The sequence below is a fragment of the Sphaerodactylus townsendi genome, linkage group LG13 (genome assembly GCF_021028975.2).
Source record: "Sphaerodactylus townsendi isolate TG3544 linkage group LG13, MPM_Stown_v2.3, whole genome shotgun sequence".
NCBI classification, from domain to species: Eukaryota; Metazoa; Chordata; class Lepidosauria; order Squamata; family Sphaerodactylidae; genus Sphaerodactylus; species Sphaerodactylus townsendi.
Window position 1 is genome coordinate 36,600,081 of NC_059437.1, and position 26,541 is coordinate 36,626,621.

The window sequence follows — 26,541 nt, forward strand, 5'->3', positions numbered from 1 at the left end:
CTCCTACCATTTATCAGGAAAACAATTGCCCTTTCCAAACAGCCTTTCTCCCATCAGGTGGTACGATTAAGACATCCCACATTTTTTGTGCACAGTCGGGAAAGCAATTCTGGGGTGATTTTGAGTAGGAAATTGGCAGGGAAAGAAAGGATCAAGCGGCCTTTGCTCCTAGCTTCTCATCTGATCATGCTCACAGCCTCCAGTACTGCTTTTAAGACCCCACTGTTAATATTATTGTTATAACTATTCAGAATTGGAAAATTTACAACCATTAATGTTTCTGGGAACCATTCTGATTGAGCTGTTACTCTCATGCTTGGCCATCTGGTTTAAAGTGAAAGAACAGAGGGAGGAGGGAAACTACACAAATGTGTAGGTCACAGAAGCATTTATCATGCGGTAGAGACGCATACAGATCACGTCATCAAAGACGATTATGCTGATAGAACTCCCTTTTCAAAACATTGCTTACACCGCTTACGTTACTAGCTCACTGGCTTGGAGAGAACTTTGGGCTGGATCCCGTGCAAAATCTCATCCAATGAAAAGGGTTGACACCAGCAGAAGGGGGCTCCCCTGCCTCCCCTTCTTGAAGCAGCCTAAAGTTCCCCTGCAAGCGCTGCTTCTGTAGTTCTACAGGAACCACATCAGCAGGGAATCTGAGGTCTGCAGCAGGGAAGAAAAACTGGAGAAAATTGCCTCTTCTTCCAGTATGAGAAAATCTGGCTGGATCCGGCCCTTTGATTTGATTCCACACAAGCACAGAGGATCTGCCCTCCTGGCTCACTATCCTGTTCCATGGACTACTCTGCCTTCGGGGCATGGGGCAAACATTTTGTTTGCATAAATGGCATGCTGGCAGGCAGAGCAGCAGATGGGGATGGGGAGGAGAATGGAAGAAAATGCTACATTTCCTCAGTCTTGACATTTAATGTGCATGCACGGCAGTGTGTGAGTGTGTGTATGAGAGAGAGAGGAGGAGGGCAGGACAAACCAAATGAGAGATGAGAGGTAAGGCTGGATTTGAGGTATTACCGTGCCTTTAATTTCAATGAAAAGCCGCTGCATCATTTCTTTGCGGGGACTCCCCTCACGCACACACTCTCTCCCCCACACATGCATTGATTAGCTCAGGGGAGAAGAAATTTGTACAGGCAAGATTTAAAATGAAAACAAAATGAAAACGAGAACTCTTTGGTGCACATTTTACTATTTAAAGACAGAAGAAATATCAGAAGGATTTAGGATAACTGAACCACTGAAACCCACCCAATCAATAAGATACCTTATGACCATGGTGGTGAACCTATGGCACTCCAGATGTTCACGGACTACAATTTCCATCAGCCCCTACCAGCATGGCCAATTGGCTGATGGGAATTGTTGTCCATGAGCATCTGGAGTGTCATAGGTTCGCCATCTCTGCCTTATGAGAACCAAAAAGACAACAACCCCACAGCATCTGAGCTGCTGAGGATGCACATTTCAGGACATCATGAAAACTGCTTAGGGTGGCATTTGATCCCTTACATTGATATCAAACTTCACTGATGCTATGCCAGTGGAAATCCAGTGCCAGCACTACTGCCCCAAGATACAGGCTACAAATGGGCAGCACTAGGAACCTGTTGGGAAAGAGCAGCACTCAGCTGGCATCCTAAACCCCTTCAGCTCATCTCCCATCTCCAGTGACAACCGAATTTTACATCAGAAGAAGTAACCGTGTAAGTTCACTCACTCATTCATTTTTCATTCATTATGCCTTTACTGGCATATTAGAAGAATATCAAAAGAGTGTAAACATGTGAAAAACATTTTTTAAAGGTAAAAGGTCCAAATACAAATGTAAGAATTTAACTTTTCCCCCCTAAATATATGGCTAACGCTGAGGTAATTTGTGAATTACAATCACTTAGAAAAAGTGGGTAACCTGGAAATATGATTGTGTGGTCCTTGCTGTTAGCAAAGGTTGAGTCAGGGATATGCGTAGGTCATCATAAAGGTTGCATTCCAAGAGTAAGTGAGATAATCTTTGTTGTTTGGGACAGTGTAAGTTATAAACTCAAATAGGTTCAAAATCCCCATCCCCTGAATGGTATTGCTACCTGATATAGCATGCTTTACTGTCCTTTGTGGAAGGATTCCCATTCGGAAAAGAAAGAAGTTGTTGGAAGTTGTATGGATCCCAAAACAAAATCCTCCATTCTCCAAAATCACAACACAGTCTCCGTAATATGGATGTGTCGTTTGGTTGGTTCTAATGAAAGGTATGTCTGAAAAGAAGCCAAGGGACACAGTTTCAGCACTGTGGACAGCACCCAGCTGATTTTTCTCTGACACTTGCTTACGGATTGAAAGAAAAGCAAGGAATGAACATTACCAGCTCCTGTTGTGACGGCGCATGGCAAAAAAAGAGACCTCTCACCATGACAAGAACATTGACAAGTCATTGGCAGCTTCATGAGGTTTTGTTTTTGGCTGGGGTGGGGGTTGGTTGGAGTTTTTTTAAGGTTTGCTTTTTTGCTGCCGGCTATATTCTAGCTCCAAGCTCTCTCTCTCTCTCTCTCTCTCTCTCTCTCTCTCCCCCACCCACCCCATATACACACATTGGTTAAAACTTTGTCCCGTTTTTATATGCCAATAAAGGCTTGTGTTGTGTTGTGACTCACACATTGGTTTCAGCCCTCATCTAGCTAGGTTGGTTGGTGTAGTTATTAGCCCCCTTTCTAACAGAGACCACTGAAGAAATGCCTTGTAGCTATTACTGTCTGCTGAGGAAACAACCATAGCTATTAACTAAATAAAAGCCCAGAGAAAAGATCATCTTCCATCTCACTAGCTGTTCCAGTGTTTCATCTGTCTGCTATTGTCTTTTTTTCCTACATTGAAGTCTTGTACACTTTTTCATTTGTTTTTCTCATTCATTTGTTCATTCTGTCCTTGTAACAAAGGGTATAGATTTTGAAAAACCTCTCTTAATGGTACAAGACTTTTCATTTTAAGAATTGAGAATGATAAGAGATTAACCTATGACGGGACATCCATCTGTCCAAAGGTCAACACTTTTAAGTCAACAGGAGAGATTAGTCCATGCGCTTAATCACTGAAATCAATGGAATTTTTAAAAAATCTTTGATGGGATTATGATTTGCGCATTCACTGGAGAGCCAATGCTGAATTTTTGAGGTTAAGAGTGCTGCAGTGCAAAAAGAACCCACCGCTTTCAAAAATTTGTGGCCCTGCCAAGTTTTAACATATTGTCAAGAAAACAATGTGGAATATTATGACCACATTTAATGTGTATTAGCAAAACATTTTCTAGGGATCCATCTAACACTCGTTGTGAACCTTGGGGCCATATTTTCAAATTCAGAATCCTCCATCAGTCATATGAACTTCTGTACTTTTTCAAACAGCTGAAACAACATATATATATATTTCTATAAAGCCCCTGGATACTACAGATCTTTTAGCATATTTTTCCCATTACACTTATCAAAGATGCTGAGTTTTTTTCTCCCTCTAGAAGTTTAAATCATCCTTGTGCCATAAATGCAAAGCAACCAAGTCAATTGTTTTGCAGTGCAGCTTTCAATGCATTATGACACCAATAACTCAGAACACAGTGAAATTTCCTTCTCAGTAAATTCACTTTACTGGTTATCGCTTGCTCTGCCCCTGTGCAAAGTAAGCACATTTCTACCAGTGAATGCAAGCAGGGTTGTTTTTTTTAAAGCAACCACATTTTAGAAGACAAACTGTTCTTTTATGGTGAGTCAGAGTTGATCTATTTCAGGGTACATGGGTGTCCAATTGCTATTTGTGCAAGAACAGCCATCTGGATGAGTGGATCCAGTGCCTTCCATACAGAAAAGGAGGAAAAGATACATTCTGATCCACTCAAACTCTGGAGTGGAGGGTGGAATCTACTTCAGGCCTGCCCAAATAGGCATCACATAACTAAACATTCTCTGGGTCCTATAGCATAGCATGGCATCAATGATGTTGTCCTGTCTATGGTGCAGCCTGTAGGCAGGTGGGGCTTTTGCCTGACATGCTCTGGCATGACACTCTTCATTGTGAGGATGCTGCAAATGTTACCATGAATACCGCATTACCCCATATGTCCCTACTAGTGGTTTTGCTGGTGGTTCCTGGCCCCTCAATGATGCGGCTGGCTTCCACTCGAGCCAGGGTCTTTACGGCCCTGGCCCCTGCCTGGTGGAACACTCTTCCTCCAGCTGTCTGGGCCCTGCGGGATCTTGGCAAGTTCTGCAGGGCCTGTAAGACAGAGTTGTTCCGCCGGGCTTTTGGAGTGCCCAGCCGCTGATAAGTGCCCCAATTTTATTCTCCTGTGTTTGCGGTCCCTTACCATCTATGGGACCTCTTCCCCCCTCCTTGGGAGGGTTTTTAATAAGGGTTTTATTGCTGACGCCATTTTAATATATTGATCGCTGTGTTTATTTTAATGGGTTTTAATTGTATATGATATATATGCATGTTATTCACCGCCCAGAGCCCTTCGGGCGTAGGGCGGTATATAAAAGTCAATAATAAATAAATAAATAAAATACATTTGCCTGTCAAGCCTACTGAGTTAAAATATGGCGCTCAAATGTGAGCTAACACTCTGTCAGTTCCATCCAGACCAAGCAGCTGGTTTGCATTGGGCTTTCTCCAGACTTCTCAAAGATGCTGCCAGTCCAAACCCATCAGTATCCATTACTGTCACTAAGGGCCACATAGACAAACACTGAAGGTTCGGATTCTATTGTAAGTCACCATTTACTGATGACTTATTTATATAATTTTGTGAGTCATCTGCCTAACTAAACAATTGCCTGATGAGCAGAGCATTTACACAGCAAGGCAGGGAGAATAGTGGAAAGATTGTGTGAAAATGTGCACATACAAAAAGCCATTTGCTCTGTGCCACATAAGTAAGGAAAACACAAATAAATGTACTACATGCATTAAGAATAATAAAGAGTTCAGCAGAACCTGGAAACTTGCACACTTCTGTGTATTGTTTTATGTCTTATTTACAAAATATATAACTTTTTATTATTTACAGGACCCAAGAATGGGTTCTGTGGGAAATGTTCCTTATTTCTGACTTTCAGGTTCAGATGGTGCGTCATTTTATAGGTGACTCAAAAGATCCGGGCCATATCTACACATGTTGGATATTGCAAATCATTGTGAAAAAGCAATCATTCACAATTTGATTAGTTCATGCACACAGGACAATACAATTAAAAATTATTGTCAAGGCACAACCCCAGCACAATAGCCAACTACATGCAGATACATCCCAGATCTTATACTACTGGGAGCAGGAACTAAGCAAAGCCAGTTTTATTCAACAGGTAGCCACCTAATGTGGCAGAATTCAAAAGACACCATCAAGAAAACACATTTTTTTCTCTCCCAGCTCCTTCCCTTTGAACAATATGTTCCAAAGCAAAAATCTTAATGTATTTTTATGGGACAGGGAAGAAGGCCTACACAATCACAAAAACTCTAGAGGAAATAGTTTTCCATCAATAAATAGCCTTGATTGGCAGGGCAGTAAAATGAATGTTCTTCTTGGGCTGCAAAATAGCTTGAGCTGACATTACATCTTGGTTACCAGAATAAGGGGTGGAGGAGAGACATTGCTCAGGAAAGGTATCTGATTCTGTTCCTCACATGTAGATTCCCAATTGATGAGCACAAAGTAAAAGCAAGGTTTCATGAAATTCCAGCCTCTTTTCATTCTAGAAAGGCCAGTAATGTCCACAAATGACTAATTTGCAAGGCCTACAGGCAACAGTCCCTGACGTGAAGGAGGAAGCCTTAACACCCATTTCTTTAGCCAGATCATGGCCCAAGAAGGTGTCCAAAGCCTCTCAATTGCACAGTATTTGGGGCTTCCCAAGGGCAGACTCCCCTTCTTTCCCCTTCCCAATACCTTCTCCCACATATCTTTCATGGCACAAATGACAGCCTGTTATTGCTGAACAGGCAGAAAGCATACAGCCCATATCCTAGGAATTACACATACCTGATGAAGGAAATCCATTTACCACCTGCCAATCTCAGAAACAGAAGTCACACAACCCTAGAGCATTCTGGGTACACTTCCTGAAAGTTCTCTAGATCATGGACTGGCTGTAATCCCCACAAGTCTCAAAAGAAAATACTGTGAACTGCAGCAGAAGGTGTTGAAACCCCAGTTAAATGTTAAAACTACCAGCCCCTATCAAAGAAATAGGGAAGAACTGTGGTAGGGGATGAGAATGTGGTATGATGTTTTCATTTTTCTTTGCATGAACCAAAATGCAAAAATGAGGAAAAAGAATAGTGACAAACTGGACCTAAAGGAAAGCAGTTGGAGCAGAGTCCCCCCAAAGACAGCTTGTGCGCTGAGTCTGAAATGCTAAACTGCTAGCTGATATCTGATCTCAACAGAATTCAGCCTTTATTCATCCATCACTTACAAAGCATTTGATATCTTCAAGCTTTCATTGTTCTTTAATTTTTAAATGAAAGCACCAATCTGCTGATCATAGCCTGGGGCTTTAGTTAAGCAACCGTACCATGAAAGAGCAGTCACCACCAAAGTAGGGGACACCATTGGGGGAGGGGGGTTGGTATCCCTTATGCTCCTTAAAAATGCCTGGGTTGGGCACATCATAGAGGTATCAAACATGAACAAAATTTGCAACCCAATCAATATGTTCTCTCTGCTGGCTCATTCATTAACACTACAAAGACCTGCCGATCGGTAATGTTCATGGATCAATTCAGGGCCCTGCTAATTGTTTTGGAAGAGGGAAGGTCATTAAAGGGCAGGCAAGCACTGCTAGATGTAAGAGGAAAGAGTCACACAGTGCCCCAAGGCACGTGTTTCTAAGTTGCCATTTTGTTTCAGAATTGTTTCTCACATAGGACTCCCATAACACTCCCATAAGCAAACGCTATTATTTTTATTTATTTAAAATGTGTATAAGCTTATCTTTCTCCCAGAAAACTAGGACTCAAGGTGGAAACTGGGTGAGGTGGCATGGTATAGCCCAGGGGTCGGGAACCTTTTCCCCTCAAAGAGCCATTTGGCTCCCCCTCCCCTGCTCCCCCCCACCCCCCACTCGCTCGCTCGCCCCCCCCTCCACTCCCCCGCCCACTTGCTCGCTCGCGCCCCCCCCGCCCCGCTCACACACACCACACCTGCAGGGCAGGCATAGATGGGCCCGGCGGCTCGGCCCTGCTCCGCGCAGGGCGGGTTGAAGAGGGGCCCGGCGGCTCGGCCTTGCCGGCCGCCGGGCGATTGATGCGCCCGCCCGCTCCGCGCAGGGCGGGTGAAGAGGGGCCCGGCGGCTCGGCCTTGCCGGCCGCCGGGCGATTGATGCGCCCGCCCTGCTCCGCGCAGGGCGGGTGAAGAGGGGGCCCGCGGCTCGGCTCCTGGAGCCACAGAACAGCGGCGGAAGAGCCGCATGCGGCTCGCGAGCCGCGGGTTCCCGACCCCTGGTATAGCCTGATCTCATCAGTTCTTGGAAGATGAGCAGAATCGTTACTTGGATGAGAGACCACCGAGAAAGCCTTTGCAGAGGAAGGCAATGGCGAACGGCCTCTGCTTCTCACTTACCTTGAAAGCCCTTGTTGGGGTTGCCATAAGTCAGTTGCAACTTGACAGCAGTTAAAGGACATAAGATGGATAACATCAATAAAAAATAATTCTAAAACAACAACAACAATTCTAAAACCAACCAAAAAAAAATCTCTAAAGACAACAAAATGAAAATAAGTGTGGCGTGGGAGAGCCTTACAACCCAAGACACCCACAAAGCAATCATCCGGATTTCCCCTATTTTGTTTTACAAGCCCCCTGAAAGTGCCAGAAAGATTTCCTAATTTCCTCTGGAAGGCTGATCCACAACATTGAAGCAGTCGTAGAAAAACCTTGCAAAGGACTAGTGTGGGAATGTACTTTTGTAAGGGTCAGAATGACTAAAGGCAGAGGTGGGATCCAGCAGGTTCTCACAGGTTCCCGAGAGTAGGTTATTAATTATTTGTGTGTGCCGAGAGGGGGTTACTAATTGGTGATTTTTCCATGTGATTTTTGCCTTAGTTACACCCCTCCTCTGCTCCTCAGCAGTAGCACACAGAACTTGAAGCAGTCTAGCAGGAGGTGCACCAGCGTGCGTGGCAGCCTGCGCCTGCATGCATTCATTTCCTGCCCAAGGACCAGCGCAGCGGCTGCGTCCTTGCCACAGCCCCACCCAGGAATGCCCCACCCCCAGAATGCCCCACCCCAAGAGGAGGTCCTTCTCAGTGTCCCGACTCCTTGATGTGGCTTCTGGCTAAGACACAGAAGACAAACCCACCTCACTTTCAAGGGCCTATCACTACAGTATTTGCTTACCTAGCAGATATCCCAGCATCTCTAGCTAAAAGGGATCAAGAAGCCAGGGATGTGAAAGACTTCTGCCTGCTGCCACTCAGAATAGTAGATGGCACTGACTTTGATAAACTCATAGTACAAATTTGTGCAAGCAGAGGCGTAGCAAGGGGGGAAAGCTCCCGGTGCACCGGTGTGTCCTCCACCCTGTCCCATCCTGGAATGCCCCAATCCCACCCCAGAATGCCCCCATCATGCTCCCTGGAATGCCCCGCCACACCCCCGGAACGCCCTCACCACACCCTCACAGGGGTGCGTGCCCAGTGCGTCACCCCCCTTGAAGTTACGCCTCTGAATGCAAGTCATCTCTGTGGGTTCATGAATACCTTCCAAAGGGAGAAATCTTCTCCTTCCCTTGATCCTCAATTGCCACTCACTTCCTTGTGAGGAATCTGCCCACCACCACCAAACATTTGAGAGAGCAGGTGTCAGGGAGAGAGGGGAGAAGTAGGCAGCATGAACTTGGAGGGGAAGGGATTTGTTCATGCAACAAGGGAGCAGAAAGAATCGATGGGTCTTGGCACAGAGGGCTGGCAGAGGCACCTTGCAGAGAGGGCTGATGAGGCAGCCAGAGCAGGAGAGTGTGGAAAAATAAGCAGTTTAAGGAGATGAAGACCTCTGGAGAGGACCTCCGTGGCTTTCTGATGGCAAAGCATCAAGCCCTGACAGATCGCAACAGCGTTGATACAGTTAAATTGGTGAATTGCTTTGTCACCTCTTCTAATTTAGGATGTAACACTGAACAAGAGCCAAGAGGGCAAAAACTCTTAGATACACTGATTAACTGGTAATAGGTTGACTTTTGAGAGCTATTACCAGTTAATCAGTGTATTAAGCATTTCATAACTAAACCTAGCTGAATATCTCCTTTCCTTGGTCCATTAAAAATACACCAGGTTTCTTTTAAAGTTATTTCTATGGTTTAAAATCCTATTTTAGGCAAATGTTGCTGCTGAGGATATTGCTCAACCTGATGATATCTAAGCCAGAGATCCTACCCAAGGGGGGGTTTGTGCACTGAGAGTCATCAGCCAAGTCCTTCCACTTTCCCAGTTGGACGTTTCCTGCTGCTCTGGGGCTTCTTCCCTTCCTAGGAAAGCAGAAGTTATTCAGTAAACAGCTTATTAATAATAAGGACAGCCGCAGACAGACTCTGCCCTGGATAGTGGGTCACACACTCTGCTGCTATTCTTAGCCATAACTCTCTGGCTGATTCTCTTCTGAATGTCTCCAAAGTGCCCCACAATCAGGCTACAGAATGTACCTCTTTTATATAACTAGGAAGATGGACTCTGGAGCCCAGTGGAGCACGCTGCCCCCACCTCTTCCTAAGTTCCGTGTCTGCTCCTGCAGAAAGTATACAGGCATTTCCTTTTAGTGCCCCCTTTCGTGCTGCTGTTTCAGAGCAGCTAGCCTCAGAGGGCGAGGATGTTGTGGTGAATTCTGAGGCAATCTGAGTCCCACAAGCCCATGCAAGAGAATGTTAAAGTTCTGGGCACATTCAGTCTATCACAGGGAGAGAATTCTGACCCTCTTCCCAATGCTTGGGGAGACATAGGCTAGTGAGTCTGGTATCTAAAAATTACCAAGACAAGACCTGCCTTTCACCTTCCATGTAGATCCTTCATACCCTCCCCTAAGAGAAGAAAATAGGAAAATATATGTTTGGGTGATTTAATTTGCATCCTCCCCATTAGGCTTAAACAAATCAGACCACTTCTAGCCTCTCTCAGAGCTACTTTAAACATTTCAACTGTGCATGGACTTCCAATTTCAATAGTAGAAGAAATGGAAGGGGTTATTGAAAGCAGTGGAAGTAGGGGACAGCCCTGGTATACTGCTATGCCTAAAAGTGATGTGCAGACCCCATGCTACCAGGTGCATCCCCTGCTTGGCTAGCACCCTCTTCATGGGGGCCAGTGTGGTGTAATCATTAAGAGCAGGTGTACTCTAATCTGGAGAACCAGATTTGATTCCCTGCTCTGCCACTTGAGCTGTGGAGGCTTATCAGGTGAACCAGATTAGCTTGTGCACTCTAACACATGCCAGCTGGGTGACCTTGGGCTAGTATAAAATAATCAAAAATTGAGTGCTACATATAATCAGGAAATCAGAAATACAGGCAATTCAGACTGCATCATGTTTATTTCTGATTTCCTGACCTTGGGCCAGTCACAATTCTTCAAAGCTCTCTCAGCCCCATCCACCTCACAGGGTATTTGTTGTGAGGTGGGGGGAAGGGAAAGGAATTTGTAAGCCCCTTTGAGTCTCCTTACAGGAGAGAAAGGGGGATATAAATCCAACTCCTCTTTGTTTTCAGCCTTTTTCTCCCTACTGCTATTACTCAGCCCCATCATACAGAATAAACAAATGGTGGTGACTTTCAAGGCACTTACAAATTGCACTGTCTTCTACTCCGTCTGTTAGATTTAATCCTGAGAGACCCCAGAAATATCCTACTATTATTCAAGGCTGTTCAGTGGACATTTGTGCAGACATAATTTGGATGCTATATAATGCATTCCAAACAGAAACAGCAACCGGCCAGTCTGGGAAGAACTCTTCCGAGATTCTGCTGGAGGTGGTGGCCGGCTTAAACCACAAAGAGATGCAAGCCATCAGAGATAGGGAAACTCATCGCTGACCAATGGGAATTTCTTCCAGTGCTGCCCCCTACCCAAGAAATCTGCTAGATGTTCCACCCATCCTGGGAACAAGGGCCATGGCTCAGTGGTACAGCCTCTGCAAAAAACAAAACAAAACCCTCTGCTTTGCATGCAAAAGATCCCAGTTCAATCCCTAAAGTTTCCAGTTAAAAGGACCAGGCAGTAGGTACTGTGAAAGACCTAAGCAGGAGACCTTGGAGAGCAGCTGCCAGTCAGAGCAGACAATACTGATTTCAACAGACCAATGGTCTGACTCAATATAAGGCAGCTTGTGTATCTAATCTGGAGGAACCGGGTTTGATTCCCAGCTCTGCCGCCTGAGCTGTGGAGGCTTATCTGGGGAATTCAGATTAGCCTGTACACTCCCACACACACCAGCTGGGTGACCTTGGGCTAGTCACAGCTTCTCGGAGCTCTCTCAGCCCCACCCACTTCACAGGGTGTTTGTTGTGAGGGGGGAAGGGCAAGGAGACTGTAAGCCCCTTTGAGTCTCCTGCAGGAGAGAAAGGGGGATATAAATCCAAACTACTCCTCCTCCTACTCCTCCTACTCCTCCTCCCCCTCCTCCTCCTCCTCCTCTTCTTCTTCTTCTTCTTCTTCTTCTTCTTCTTCTTCTTCTTCTTCTTCTTCTTCTTCTTCCTCCTCCACGTGTGCATAGCACAGAATTCCTCCAGAAATATTTAGGCCTGAGTGGGAAACTGGCAGTTCCTTTATTGCTCACACATACAGAATTTCACATAAGTATTTTATGTCTCCCATTCCCATGCAGCCCATTTGCTGATAATTCAGCATGCTACCCCTTATATGGTTTCCTAAGAGGAGAATGGGACACATCCTCTCCACCATACCTGGTCCCTTAAGGAAGCTTTCGATTGGCTTCCATTGACAGCAGAGTCTGGAAGCTCTTTCCCAAACCAGCCTGCAGCTTTGTAAGCACTGTCTTCCCAAATGTGTGCTGAAAGCAATGACATTAACAGGAATTCATGTTGTGTCACATGCTCTCAGGAGGAAGCAGTATTATTCTGTCCCTGTCCAGCTCCCCAGGGAGGCCATTTCAGTTCTCAGTTGGAGTAAGATTCACAGTAAGGCTGAAAGGAGACATCATTGAGACCAAAATGCAAAAAAAGGAAAGGCATTTAAAGAGCTCACTTTTTGTACTCCATAAGAAACAGAAATATACTTAAGGACTCTGGAAGAATAGTTGTGTATGATCTTAAATTCAGGGAGGAAGAATTGCCCCTTCCCCTGACACAAAATTCCCATTCTATCAATATTTACGTCCAGTAGCACTCTAATGACCAACAGATTCTTGACAGGTTGTACCTGGAAATCTTATTGAGTCCTTCTGGACTCAAATCTAGCTCTTCTAAAGACTAATATGACCACCCTCTGAAACCATTGTATCAATATCTGCATTTCATTGTACAAATTACATCAGTCATTGTGGAGGCTCTGGTGTACGAGGAGTAGCTTTTTGCCTTCTGGGTGAAACTTTTGCTAATGGGATTTCCAGGACCATGATTACTGCAAGCGAGGAGCTGAACCTGGCACCCCAATACACACACACACACACACACACACACACACACACACACACACACACACACACACACACACACACATATACACACACACACACACACACACACACACACTCACTCACTCACTCTTACTTAAACCCATTTTTGCTACTATTTGTGAGATATTCCATATTTATTCACACCCATCTAGTGAGGGAAAGTGGTGGTTCTGTCAACTGAAAATAGAATACATAGATGGGGGAGTTAATCCCCACCCCTTCTTAAATCATTAAACTTGGTGACTTGAAGTATTTTTCTTCCAGCCTGGATAACTACCAGTATCAGTGCTGGATTGGGAGAAAAGTAATTCAAGGAAAGCACCACAGTGAGGTAAAATGGGGAAAGCCAGATTATGGCATGCTGAGGTCCCAGGCTGTGTCAAGTTTAAGAGGCCCTGGGGCATAATCAAAAATGTTTGTTATTCTAACATAGACATTTAGTACTTTTTATATTTAGTACTTGACATTTGGTACCTTTTATATTTATATATAAAGCTGCAGGCTTGCCTTGACTGTACAGACTGGAATATTTTTAAAGACACCTCTGCAGATTTGGATGAACTCACAGATACTGTAACATCATATGTCAGCTTCTGTGAAGATCTTTGTATACCAACCAGGAACTTCTATGCGATATATAAGTAACAACAAAACCTTTGGTTCCTGTCACAGCTAAATTTAGAAAGCAGTTACGCTGTTCCAAAGAGAGAGGCCTACAGAAAGGGGTGATAGAATGCTGTATAATCAGGCCAGAAATGTATTGAACAGAAGGAGATCAGAGCAGCAAAAAAGAAACTACTCTGAAAAGCTAAAAAATCAGTTTCTTCACCAAACGTAAACAGCCAACATCCTTGGAAAACTCTCAAAAAATATCTACCGGGTTACAGCAAACCACCTTCCCAAGCTTCGAAGGAAATCAGCAATTGGCAGATCGACCTGAATGTGTCTCTACTGTAGGTTTGAAAACAATCTACAGTCACCTTTCTCCACACAACCTCTATCCTCTCAGACGCTTTTCACTCAACAATAGCCAAACTTCCCTACAACTGAACTCCATTTCATTTGGGTTTACAACCCCTGGTGATCTCAGAAAAAGGAAGTGCAAGATCTATTTCACAGACAGAAGCCTGGAAAAGCAATTCTCAGGCCCAGACAAGATAACACCTTTCTTGCTTAAAAAGTCTGTGCTGTCCAATTGGCCCCCCATCTTCACCCAAATCTTCAAACAAATCACTAGAGATGTGCTATGTTTCCTTCCACCTGCTTCAAAACACTCCACTATCGGGATCCCAGTGTCACAGAAGCCTTCCATCCAAGGAACTGAACGCACTACAGACCAGTTGCTCTTAACATCTCAGTAGTTATGAAAACTTTTGAAAGGCTAGTGGGATGTACCATTTGCACGAAACCATCACGGATCCAGCAACTGTTGGACCCCTTTACCCAATTTGCATACCCGAAAGCAAACCGAAGATCGACCAAACTTGATGCTGTTAATATGGCTTTGCACTATATCCCATACAGCATCTTGAATCGCCAAAGACCTATGCAAGGGTCCCTCTTTGTTGACTTTAGTTCAGCATTCAATACTATCAGACCGGACATCTCTTCTAACCAAACTAAAATCAGCTAGCAGTACCTGGAGCATATTTGTAAGTAAGGATCACAAGCTTCCCTCAACAGATAGGAAACAAGCAAGGTGAAGCTAGGAAAATTACATCAGACGTACCTGTAAAATGAGCACAGGGCCCCCCCAAGGCTGTGTACTTTCACCACTTCTCTTCTCTCTGTATACCAATGACTGCATCTCAAACGATCCATCTGTTAAAATACTGAAATTTGCAGATGATACAACAGTGATTGGTCTCATATTCGAGACAACGATGAAACCGCATACAGACGGGAGGTTGAAACAACTAGCCTCGTGGTGCCACTGAACAATCTAGAACTGAACACAACTTTAAAACCGTAGAAATGGTGGTAGATTTCAGGAGAAACCTCCCATCCTACTCTCCTCTCACAATAATACTTCAGACAACACAGTATCAATAGTAGAGACCCTCTAAATTTCTAGGCTCCATCATATCTCATGACCTAAAATGGTCACCTAATATCAAAAAATGTCATCAAAAAAGCACAACAAAGAATAATGTTCTTTCTAAGCGCCAACTCAGGAAGCTCAAACTGCCCAAGGAGCTGCTGATACAGTTCTACAGAGGAATCATTGGAGTCTGTCATCTGCACCTCTATAATTGTGTGGTTTGGTTCTGCAACTCCAACAAGATCGACACAGACTCTTCAGAGAATAATCAGAACTGCAGAAAAACAATTTGCCTGCTAACCTGCCTTCCATTGAGGACCTGTATACTGCACGGGTCAAAAAAAGGGCTGTGAAAAGTATTTACTGACCCCTCGCGATCCTGGACATAAACTGTTTCAAACTCTTACTCCTCTAAACGCCGCTACAGAGGGCACTGCACACCAAGACAATCTTTAGACATAAAGAAATACAGTTTTTTTCCCGAATGCCATCACTCTGTTAAACAAATAATTCCCTCGATAATGTTAAACTATTTATTATATAACTCTATTATATAATTACTGCACTACTTTTTTTCATCATTCCTATTACCCATCTCCTCCTCCCACTTATATGACTGTATGACTATAGCCTGTGCTGACATTTTATTTTATTTTATTTTATTTTATGATTTTACATTTTATGTTTTCATTACTACTGATTGTTTCCTGATTGCTTACTAGACCTATATGACAATCATTAAGTGCTGTACCTTATGATTCTTGACAAATGTATTTTTCTTTTATGTACACTGAGAGCATATGCACCGGAGACAAATTCCTTGTGTGTCCAATCACACTTGGCCAATAAAGATTCTATTCTATTCTATTCTATTCTATTCTATTCTATTCTATTCTATTCTATTCTATTCTATTCTATTCTATATATTTTTTATAATCTGATGCCCTAAACTGCAACTTGCTCAGCTTGTGCAAACATCTAGCTCTAGGGGAAAGGAAAGTTTGACATCCCTCCTCTCCATGCTTCATGTTTTGAAAAAAAAACTAGACTCTTCCTCATACTTAGCCTGTTTTCCATGTGAATGGCAGATCCAGTCATAAATCTGAAGTCCCCCCACACACACACATCTGGCAAAAAACTCTTTGAATACTTAAAGTGTGCTAAGACAGGCGAGACCTCAGCTCAAATCCCCTCTGAGGGCTTGAACACAGGAGACAAGGATCACTCATCCCCATCTGTTTATAATATGCAGATTAAAAGGCAATGCCTCACTTTCACTTTCGAAGCTGGCTCCCACTAACCCCACCCAGCCTAAGTATTTTAAAGGAGAAAATGTGTCTTTTAAAAACATGTATTTTCTCCCTTAAATTGCTAATACCAGAGTGGAGGATTCGAACTGAGAAAGCCCGTGGGTGCTGAACTGATAAACTCCCTCTCCCTACGCTGCCTGGCCGGAGGAACCAGCTACCACACTCTATGGCTCATTCCACACATGCAGAATAATGCACTTTCAAACTGCTTCCAGTGTTCTTTGAAGCTGTGCGGAATAGCAAAATCCACTTGCAAACAGTTGTGAAAGTGGTTTGAAAATGCATTATTTTGCGTGTGCGGAAGGGGCCTTTGTTTCATTTGCCTGAACCATGAAGCTTGAGGCAGGATGTTGGGCCAGTCACTAATTTTTTTTTTAGCTTAACCTACCTCACAGGGTTGCCATGAGACTGACAGAACCAGATATGCTCCAATACAGAAGCCTAGATTGGAGGATAGGTAGAGTTCTTCTTTGGTCTTCACACCCTTCACAGACTTCATATCTGAATCCTAGCTAGCAGTGCAGAGTAAACAATTTGAACGTCAGTGCCTTCATGACCTGGTAATAGGTGGGGCCTGGAGTTCTCCTGGAATTACAACTGCCCTCCAGAGTACAGAAAGCAGCTCCCTTGGAGGAAAGGTAGAGTGGACTTTATGGCATTGTAGTACCCCAGTGTACCCTCACCAAATTAGGAGCTGTCCAGCTCCATTCTCCAGGAATCTACCTGCTGGTGAGCTTCTAGAGGTATTTGATGGGAAGCTGCATGGAACAGGGTACTAGACCCTGATGTCATCCAATACCAGGCAACTGAGGCTGCACTTTGTAGCACCCTCTAGAACAGGGGTCTGCAACCTGCGGCTCTCCGGATGTTCATGGACTACAATTCCCATCAGCCCCTGCCAGCATGGCCAATCCCTGCTCTAGAATAATGCCCTCTTTGTTTTCATTTAGGAAGATTTGTAAAAGCCTTCCTCCCTTGTTTACTTGGTTTTGGGGAGCCTCTCCCAACCCACCCTTTTTTTAAAAAAAATGGCTTCTAGCATTTTAAGTTGTTTTATAATGTTATGTGTTGTTTTCACTGATTCTTTAAAAATATTGTTTTTTCTCTCTCTTTTTTTTTGCTGAACACATACTGCAAAGGCAGCATGATATACCTCCTTGGCTGGATCGGTGGCTTGGCCCCTGCTCTGTCCAGACCCCCTCCTCATCCTCTTCCATTTCACTTCACGCTACCTCTCTTCGAGCAGGAGCGCTAAGTGTGCCACATGATCTGCCATTGCTATGGAGACAAATGGGATGCCACTAAAAGGATTACGGTTATGATCCAGGCAAGAGACAGCAAGAACAGATGGACTCTTAATAGCCATGCAAATGTTCTCGGTCATAAAAAAAAAAAAAGTGCTGGGAGTAGGTGGAGTGGGAAAGGTCCAAAATATATGACCATGAAGCAAGCCATCATTTCCAAAGCATTTCTGCCGTCAATTATCTCCGTGCGCCAAAGTCATCATCATCACCTTCCAAGGGGCCAGTGCTTGCCCATAAATGGTGCACGCACTCCCCTTCTGTGTGCCAGTTAAGAGCCACTTATGCTTTTAACTGGTTCCCTGCACAGGAATTAAATTCCACCACAATCATTCTGCTTTATTTGACCCATATGTTCAAATAGTATCCTTGTGCTTTTTTTTTCAGGAGGAGACAGTGACTGGCTAATGGTAATATTTTGACAGGGCCTACACTCACCACAGGATGCACGTGCCAAAGAGGGGAGCGATCCACTTGGACATGTGCCTGAACAACCCTTTCCCTTCTCAATCCATGTGATAGTGCTCAGGACCAGAAGGGGGAGGGCTGGATTGGACCAGCAAGCTCTGGGTTGAAGTTTCCACTTGGGTCTTTGGGTGACTTTGGGGCATCTGCCATCATAAGAACATAAGAACTAGCCTGCTGGATCAGACCAGAGTCCATCTAGTCCAGCTCTCTGCTACTCGCAGTGGCCCACCAGATGCCTTTGGGAGCTCACGTGCAGGATGTGAAAGCAATGGCCTTCTGCTGCTACTGCTCCCGAGCACCTGGTCTGCTAAGGCATTTGCAATCTGAGATCAAGGAGGATCAAGATTGGGAGCAATAGATCGACTTCTCCTCCATAAATCTGTCCAAGCCCTTTTTAAAGCTATCCAGGTTAGTGGCCATTACCACCTCCTGTGGCAGCATATTCCAAACACCAATCACTTGCATGATGAAGTGTTTCCTTTTATTAGTCCTAATTCTTCCCCCCAGCATTTTCAATGAATGCCCCCTGGTTCTAGTATTGTGAGAAAGAGGGAAAAATTTCTCTCTGTCAACATTTTCTACCCCATGCATAATTTTATAGACTTCAATCATATCCCCCCATCTCTCATCCTATTATAGGGTGACTGTGAAGATAATATGGTCTGAATCCCAAGTATGTTACCATGAGTTCCTTGGGGGAAAGGAGGGACTCCAGTGAAATAGCACAACATTTCCAGTGACTGCAAGTATGTGACCATGATAGTCCAGATTCCAGCATGCCCACTTCCCCTTGCCAGTCGTTTCACTGATATGGTCAGGAAAGAAACTGGGGGAGGGGAAGGATTGTGAATTGAGGTATTTATGACCAGAGGTGAAACAAAAATCTATAGCTACTACATACTGATATGAAATGTTGAATAAAAAATTCCAACTATTAGCCCTAAAGATCTGAAAGGTATCAAAGATGAGGAGGGTTGACTGGACATTCTCATAGCATCATGGGAAATACAGCTCTCACTTGTGGAGAAGCACCCAGGCCTTGGGACAAAGGTGTGAGATAAAGGGCAGAAATCAGGGCCTTCCTGACACTGTTCTGCAAAGTCCCTTCAGATGTTCTTGGAAGTGACTCAGTTCCCTCTCTTTACACTACATCCAGTTCCAAGACGTGGAGTGTTGTTGATCATATGTAGCCCTCTTGACCTCATGAGAAGTTACTATGCTTTGGAGCTGCCTGCATCATGTGAATCACCATGACAGTACAATGGAAGGCAGGAAGGGGATTTCTGCAATGCAGACCAGACCTTACTCCAAGGCCAGAGGTGCATCCCAGTGTATGGGAACAATGATGCCAAGAGGACCAGCCATGCCTGGAGATTGATAGACATGTTGTTCATGTCATCAGCAAGCCAAGAGCTATTTGCAGCTGATATGGACTTCAGTCTAATTAAACTGCAAATGTAAAAAGCAATCATGTTTTTAAAAAATCTGTTTTTCCAAGGTAAAAGCCCCATCCACTAGTAGTAAGGAAAAGACTAGCAGTAAAGAAAAGACTAGACTCAATGCAGGGTTAAGGGCCATGATAACATTAGCAACTAACAGACCAATCCTCTCTCCCTGACATCACCCCTATTTACACATCTGAAAATGTCCCTCGAAGGCAAGTTTACCGACACAGCAAATATCAGACTCTCTCACTATTTGATGCACTATTCAATAAATAATGTCATGTTATCCAGAGTTCCTTGGAAAAGCTCGGCCATTGTCCATTAGCATACATCTGTATTGCTTTGCAGAAGGCATTTTGTATGCAGAGTTTGCACCCACTTGGCATATAATTTTATTACCTGATGCTGGGTATCAATATTTGTGAATACAAATTAGTAATCTGATGCACACGCTTGAGGGTAACCTATAGAGTTTTGCTGCTTAAATAAAGACCTGGCATTGTCCACTTATTTTATATGACATGCTGTGCCATTAACCTTTTCTGTGATTTAAAATCCAGAAAACAACTTCTTTCCCCCCGCCCTTCTACGCTCCCACAAAGATGTAAACAGAAAACACAGAGACTTGAAGAAGTCCTCCTTGTCTGACAAAGTTACAGAGGTCAAGCTGTGGAAAACTTGGGAGATGCATTAATGACATTTTTTAGAGATTTTACAGGATAAAATGAGGGATTTTTAAAAAACCAAAATAGATTGGCAGGAGGACTTTCAAAGAAAGTTACCTACATTTTGCAGCGAACAGCTGGGGGCAGGGAAAAACTACCTCATCAAGTGTGCTAAAAATGGGCATTAAAATTTTTAACACAAGGCTTGATTATGATACCTTGTTAAAGCTAATTATGCTTAAGAATAGAGCTACAAACTTTTATGATGAACAAGATGATGAATTCTGGATGTGTGATGTAAGGGAAAGGACTTCAGAAGCATCTTTTCCTCGGGGAGGCCCTACAGGAACACTGAGCCTTCCACATTATAAGAGACCACAAGAGCTATCCAGCCCTACCCCCTGCCGTGCGGGAACTCACCATCAAAGCACTCCCAACAGATGGCCATCGAGCCTCTGTTAAAAACCCTTCAAAGAAAGAGACTCCATTATCCTCTGAGGTTCTGTATTCTACTGTCGAGCAGCCCTTACCATCAGGAAATTCTTCTTAATGTTTAGGTAGAATCTCTTTTCCCATGGTTTGAATTCATTACTCCATGTCCTAGTCTCTGGAGCAGCAGAAAACAAGCTTACTCCATCTTCAACATGACATCCCTTCAAATATTTAAACAGGGCTATCATGACACCCCTTAACCTTCTCTTCTCCAGACTAAACATACCTAGCTCCCTAAGTCTGTCCTCATAGGGCATGGATTTCAGACCTTTTGCCATTTTGGTTGCCCTCCTCTGGACATGAGCCAGCTTGCCAATATCCTCCTTGATTTGTGTTGCCCAGAACTGGACAAAGTAGTCTAGGTGAGGTCTGACCAATGCAGAGTAGAGTGTTATTACTTCCCTTCATCTACACACTATGCTCCTATTGATGCAGTCTAGAATCACATTGATTTTCTTAGTTACCAATCACACAGTTAACTCATGTTCAGATCCCTTTTACATGTGTTGTTGTCAAGTCAGGTATCACTTATCTCATATCTGTGCATTTCATTTTTTTTTCTGCCTAGTACCTTAAATAAAGACTGCAGCCAAAGGACCCAGCAATGTTCTGAATATGTCCCCAAGATGGCTCTCCTTGGGCATTCCACAACATGGGTTTTATTTGTTTGTTGCTTTTTAAGGCATACAGGAGGGTCCTCCCTCTTCACAAACTACCTCCATCCACATGCTTTTGCTACTCACAGAGAACAGTAAATAAGGGAAGGACGGGAAGCAAGGGTATGCCAAGATGCTCAACAATGTCTCAGCTGAGGGCAACCAAGCAATGATGACAGTCAGTTAGACTGGAACCAGTAGCTGGGAGCATACTGAGAACATTCTAGGTGCTCATAACCAGAACCCATAAGAAGGACTATCTTCTTATGTCTCCAGGCATCAATCAGGTCTTCTCGTTGCCATCTGCTAGTTGTACCCCTGTTTAAGGTGGCCCCCTTGGCATCTACCAGAGCCCATTCCTTCTGTACAGTAGCTCCCTTCTGAAACAGGCTCCTTGAAAGGGAGGAGGGTCACCATCTTCAGAAGTTTTTAGGAACTGCTCAAAGCCTGGTTTCTTTGCAAGGGCTTTTAATGGGTTTAAACTGCAAGCATTTTCTTGGGAAGGTTAATGGGGGGGTTGTGTTTTTGTATGTTGTTAGCTTTGGATTGCTAAACTGCCTTGAGCCACAAGGGAAAATCAGAGTATGAAGATGTAAATAAATAAATGTAAAAATGACATAATGCAAGACAGCAGGGGGCCCTGGCATGGTGTGACGGGGCTGCCAAGACTACCAAGTCTGTGAGTCAGCATCCCAAAACCTCCATCCAGGTCAAGTATGGAAATCACTGAGGGAAGACGGGGGCACAAAGTGGGGTCAAGGAAAAGGAAAAGTCTTTCCCTGAGTGTCCTAAGAGCAGCCAGCTCTTTCCCATCATACTTTCAAAAAATGCACCTGCATCTCATTTGCCAAAATGTATAATTCATTTTTATGTGCCGTTTTAAAGCCTTCCACACAGCTCTGCTGCTTTTGCAGTCTGAGGGGGGATTTTTTTTTTTTACACAGTCCCGGAGGTCTTTGAATGTCAACTTTGGTCAGGTCTGACAATAACTCACTTTATGGTCTCCCTCTGGAATGTTCCCACTTGCCTCTTAAATCTTCTCTCTGTCATTCCATTTGGCCTCATTTAAATATCTCCTCCCAATTAGAAGAGTTAATGATGGAGAAGACGGAAGATACGAGCTCAAGACGAAGAGCTCAGAAGAGCCCAGCAAAGTGTTCCTGCAGGGGGCCTCGTATTGGTACTACTCTAGAGCAGAAGTGAGAAAAAGGTCCCAAGCAACAGGACTGGGCCTTTGGCAGCAGCAGAATCTTGGCACAGAACACGCTTTTGTCTTCCAGGGGAGGTCCTGATGTGACCGGGCATCTTTTATAGTCCTTACAGGTCAATGAGAGGACAGCAGGGTTGGAGAATTCCTAGAGATTTGGGGGTGGACCCTAAGGAGGGCAGAGACATCCTCCAAAGCAGTCATTTTCTCCAAGAAAATAGATTCCTGTCGCTGGAGTTCAGTTGTCATTCCAGTAGATCTCCAGGCCCCATCTGGAGGTTAAGACAAACACAAAAAATGGAATAGCACAGCCTGTGGACTGCTAATTAGAATGTTTGCAAACTCTGCTAATTATAATGAAGCGTTTATCCAAGCATTTTCAAGATAAGAATGGGAGCTCTGGAATACCTTCTGTGAGGAATCTTGGCAACTTACATCTCAAATCCACTGATTCCCAGAGGAGATCTGTGGGGCAGAATATTAATCTGTTTATTAATTTGTTTACTAACTTTTTTCATGTACTTTGTCAGAATTAATGTTAACTATTTGTTATTGCCATTATTAACTTATATCCAGAATAGGAGCATCTTTTGCCTTTTTGAAATAATTGTCAGATAATCCGAGGCCTTGAAAACATGTTGGTTTAATTAAACTTGACTTGAGTAGTGTTATTAATATTTTTGTATTTGCTGTTACTATATAGAGTTTAAACACCCTGAATACAAGATATTGGGGTAAAATATTGAGCATATCCATCAGGTAATATATGTTGTGAAGAGTATAAATTTCAGTACTTTTTATGTACCGTATATACTAGTGTATAACTCGAGGCACCTAATTTTACCACAAAAAACTGGGAAAAATTGACTCGTGTATAAATCTAGGGTGGGAAATGCAGCAGCCACTGGTAAATTTCAAAAATAAAAATAGATACCAATAAAAATGTTTTTAAATATTTATTTCAAAGAAAAACAGTATGGTATCAACAATAACTTCAAAAGTTCTGAAGTGGAATATATAACTCTCACAGACAGTATCTCTTCAGAGTTTCATAGGGAAGATGCTCAACAAGATCCCCCTTTTTAAAAAATCCCTACAAGTTCTCCTTGTACACGGATAGCTTATCATTACACAGTGAAGATCCTTGTATGGGGATGGCAGCCGCTGCCCCAAAGCAAGTCTTTTTTGCAGATCTGCAAGCTCAGCTAGACAGAAGTCCCACCTACTTTCCAAAAACACTGGGTGGGGGCCAAGAAAGATGCTAGCAGTGGCTGTACCCCAGGGCACCCTGTGTGTGGGGGAGATTCCTGTCACCATGGGCTCCAATGGTGCAGATTTCCCAATGAGTATGGCTCCCTAGCATTCATGGAGCTTCCTGGCCTGAACAAAAATTCTGTAACATATAAATTTAATATTTAATATTCACACCTATTCACTGAATATTCACTGTGAATGAAGCTACTGGCTACCTGTAGTGCAGCGAAGCAACAGCCCAAGGCTTACCTGGGAGCTGCCTTTGTGTCCACATAGCAGGGATCAAGTGCAGAAAAACACCCTCAGCTCACAGCCTTTTTTCACTCGCCACCCGTTCACTCGCGTATAAGTCGAGGGGGGCTTTTTTCAGCACAAAAAATGTACTGAAAAAGTAAACTTATATGCGAGTATATAAGGTAAGCCTTTGGGAGCTTGGGCACAATTTTCTAATATTGTAGTCTTTAACTTGAGATGGTATCTTGAATAAGCCTGTGTGTGAAACACTAAAGTAACCAGCTTGCATCAGGACCCTACACCAATGCCACACCAACATGACTCAAAAAATCGAAAGCAGAGCTTATTATAAGATATATTTGTATGCCTATAGAATATTGTTTAGAGATTATGTATGTACACTAAGAATTAGTCACATGATAGTGTAAATTATCAAAAAATAAAACACATACACATAAAAAGTTAGTGAAAATCATCAAGAAATACAGTACATGTGCATAAAGGTGATTTATGAGACAATTCTATTCAGGTGCTCTTTTGTGCACAACATCACGTTTGGTAAGGACTGTAGTGCCTGTGGGAGAGGAGGAATTCTGCAGTTACCTGTAGCCTCTGGAATGGAGAAGGCTGCAAACATAAAGGCATAAAGATGCAAGCCATTTTGAAAAATAATATCATCTCTTGCAAAAGGAGCCCAGGTCACATGATGCATGGTGAGGAGAAGTGCACTTTTTGCATGGGGGTGTGGGGAAGAGAGAAGAGGTAGAAGCATGCACTGTTCGCTAGCAAGTGGCAATGGGCATGGAGTTCTTCTAGGACAGTGGTTCTCAACCTGGGTGTCGTGACCCCTTTGGGAGTCAAATGACCCTTTCACAGGGGTCACCTAAGACCATCGGAAAATGGTCTTTTTATATTTTATATATACCAATTTTATGGTTGGGGGTCACCACAACATGAGGAACTGTATTAAAGGGTTGCGGCATTAGGAAGGTTGAGAAGAACTGTTCTAGGAGCAACCTCCCAAGGATCAGAGCTGAAAAGCTTCTGAGAGCCCTTCGTGTTCCATGGGAAAGTATAGATGAGAGAAGTAAGAGGGAGGTTTCCTGGGGGACTCACATTTTAATTATGAAAACTCATCCAGCTCAAGCTACTTTTCATCTAGTTAAATGATACTGTTGATTGTATGCCTGACTGCTGGTTTTTTTGGCCTGAGAGAGGAAAAATGAGCATATTTTACAATTGAAATTCAATTATAGCAGAAAGCAATCTGCAATTATTGCTGAGGAAGAGCGCCTCTGCCCCTCCGCCCTGGGGGGTACACATTGCGGCTGCAAAGAGGAATGGCTGCCCAGTGTTAACCATTGTACTGCTGGCCAGTTTTTCTCTGGAAGGTTTAGGATCCAAGGGAGTCAGACTGATCTAGGAGGCCAATAGAAACAGCACAGGAAGCTATGCTAAGATGCATTCACAGGAGTGAGAAAGGGGTGTTGCTGCTTTGTCACAGCTCCATAAAAATCATTCTCTAACAATCCATCAAAATTTAGTTAGCTCTATTGAAATGAATGAAATTTTATTGGGTTCCAGCCAACAGCCAATCCTTAGCAAGTTTCCCATTGAGCCTAATGAGGTTCCCAGCAAGTTTGCATGCATAGAAGTTTGTGCCCCAGGACACTGTTTTCATACATCCCACTCATACATGAACAAATAACCTCACCAGAATGCAAAAGAACTGCCTGAACCTCGCCAGAATGCAAAAGAACTGCAAAAGAACCTTTGCATGCCTGTGATTCCAGAAGTCTCTCTCATGCTGGGAGCAATGTTGCAGATGTGGGTCTGGAGAAGCTGGCAACGGAAGGAGACATTAGCAGTGCGATACTAGAGTCCAAAAAGTACCAGATAGAAGGCAATTGCTCTTTTAACCAGGGACCTCCAAGGAATACCAGGAGTGCTATGCAGAGGGTGGCAATGGCAAACCACCACTGTTAGGCTCATTCCGCACATGCAGAATAATGCACTTTCAAACTGCTTCCAGTGCTCTTTGAAGCTGTGCGGAATAGCAAAATCCACTTGCAAACCATTGTGAAAGTGGTTTGAAAACGCATTATTTTGGGGCCTTAGTCTCTTGCCTTAGTCTCTTGCCCTTGAAAAACCCATAATGGGTTGCCATAAGTCAGCTGTGACTTGAGCTACCTGGATGTATATATATCCAAGCAGTATGGCCATCTTCACACACACACTCACAGAGAGAGAGAGAGAGAGAGAGAGAGAGAGAGAGAGAGAGAACACTAGATGGCCAGGATCCTACACTTTTACCTTTTCTGGTCAATCTAAGGGTTTCATATTGCCATATCAAAAGAAGAGTTACATTGTAAAGCCTCTTCTGTGCCTGAAGATGGCCATACTGCTTGGATATATATACATCCAGGTAGCTCATGAGGCCAGGCACACCTCAAGCCATGATACACCTACCTTGCACTTTTAAAAAAGAGTTTATCTTCCCAATCTCGCATGAGGCATGTGCTGGTGGTCTGCTGGCCTTGTCTCATGTTGTGAAATCTCCAGATGCTGTGTTTTTAAAAATACAGAGCTGACCATCTTCCAACCCCAATCAATTCTGCCCCTTTAGGCAGATGTGTTTGCAAACAAAAAAAGTCAAGCATCTGGCACAGATTATCCCACTTCTATCCATCTTTTTTCATTTAGTCATCGAGGTTCTTTCCTCCCTGCCCATTTAATAATCCTAAGCACTTCTAACTCTTTTAATAACCCTTTGAGATGTAATC

At 43.7% G+C, this 26,541-nt stretch overlaps 1 long non-coding RNA gene across 1 annotated transcript in view; it reads right to left on the reverse strand.

The window, feature by feature from the left end:
• The window catches only part of LOC125442967, a 37,550-nt gene extending 11,233 nt beyond the window's left edge, over positions 1 to 26,317 (reverse strand). The window contains exon 1 of the long non-coding RNA XR_007246053.1: positions 26,228 to 26,317. This is a non-coding gene — a long non-coding RNA (uncharacterized LOC125442967). The remainder of the gene's footprint in view (positions 1 to 26,227) is intronic.
• Positions 26,318 to 26,541: the final 224 nt, after the last annotated feature.